The sequence below is a fragment of the Chrysochloris asiatica genome, unplaced genomic scaffold, assembly GCF_000296735.1.
Source record: "Chrysochloris asiatica unplaced genomic scaffold, ChrAsi1.0 scaffold03060, whole genome shotgun sequence".
Taxonomy (NCBI): domain Eukaryota; kingdom Metazoa; phylum Chordata; class Mammalia; order Afrosoricida; family Chrysochloridae; genus Chrysochloris; species Chrysochloris asiatica.
This window is the reverse complement of record NW_006411578.1, coordinates 9,133-10,551: the sequence shown is the minus strand read 5'-3', so window position 1 is coordinate 10,551 and position 1,419 is coordinate 9,133. Positions and strand designations below refer to the sequence as shown.

The 1,419-nt window shown below is 44.7% G+C and overlaps 1 pseudogene; it reads left to right on the top strand.

The window, feature by feature from the left end:
- Nucleotides 1–615: 615 nt before the first annotated feature.
- On the top strand, nt 616–1,136 carry LOC102832888 (annotated as a pseudogene).
- Nucleotides 1,137–1,419: the final 283 nt, after the last annotated feature.

Below are 1,419 nucleotides of genomic sequence, written 5' to 3'. Positions count from 1 at the left end.
CTGGGATCATCAAGGGAGAAAAGCAGAGTGAGGGACCCAACCCAGAGAAACAGTGATGCCAGAAAAGGAGGCAGAGATGATGACGTGGAAAGATGGAGCAGCTGGGGACTCTAGACCCAGCAAGGGAGAGTGGCTGTGTGCTGACAACTGGGGGACAAGCTTGCAATGTATACCCTTTGGTTGGTTGATGATGCTTGGAGGGGATTGAAACCATGTCAATGAAATGATATACGATAGGATGAATGTAAAGCTAATGTTCTCCCATGTAAACTATCACATAATTTAAAATTAAATATTTAAGATAAAATTAAAAAATTAAGGAACAAAGTTTGCACTGCAGTTCTGTGGATCTGTGTATTGCTTCGACGGTGTTTGGATGGAAGAGATCTGGAGACTCCCCCACCTCCAGCCTCAGACCACTTCTAACATCTTCTTTAGGCACAATCTCTTCTCTGGAACCATCTTCTTGACCGTTCCCTGTTACCGGGACCAACTAAACACTGTTTGTTTGTTTTGGGTGTCTCTCTCTCTCTCTCTCTCTCTCTCTCTCTCTCTCTCTCTCTCTCTCTGTCTCTCTCTCTCTCTGTGTGATTAGCTCCAAATCTTTAACCAACCATGAGATCTCAGATCCTTCAGAATTATCCTGCTGAAATGGAGGCCGGTGTCAACCGTCTGGTTAATCAGCATCTGTGGGCCTCTTATACTTACCTCTCTCTGGGCTTCTATTTCGATTGCGATGATGTGGCCTTGAAAGGTGTGGAACACTTCTGTGAGTTGGCGAAGAAGTGCAAGGGTGCTGAGCGTCTTTTGAAACTACAAAATCAGTGTGGTGGTCACACACTCTTCCAAGAAGTGTGGAAGTCATCTCAAGATGAGTAAGGAAAAACCTGGATGCCATGAAAGCCACCATGGCCCTGGAGAAGAATCTGAACCAGTCCCTTCTGGATCTGCATGCCGTGGGTGCTACCCACACCGACCCCCACCTCTTTGACTTTCTGGAGAACCATTTCCTTGATGAGGAGGTGAAAATTATCAAACAGATGAGTGACCACTTGACCAACCTCTGTAGGATGGCCAGTCCCCAGGTAGGGCTGGGTAAATATCTCTTTGAGAGGCTCACTCTCAAGTATGTATGATTAGGAAGATCCTGTGGAGCCCTGCAACCTGTGAAGGGCCTTTCAGTGTTCCCCTGCTCTCCGCAGACCTTCTTCCAGAACCTTGCTCTCCTGCCACAGAAGCATCATAGTTTTCACGCTCTTCTCCTAAGCCTGAACCAAATGAAAACAATAAAGCTTCCTTTTACAGCAAAATAATAAAAAAAATTAAGGAACAATTGAGCCTTAGTATTTCCCAAGTTATATTTTTTTGTATTGTATATGTAATAACTCATTAAAATCTTGAAATGATGGCACAAGGCAG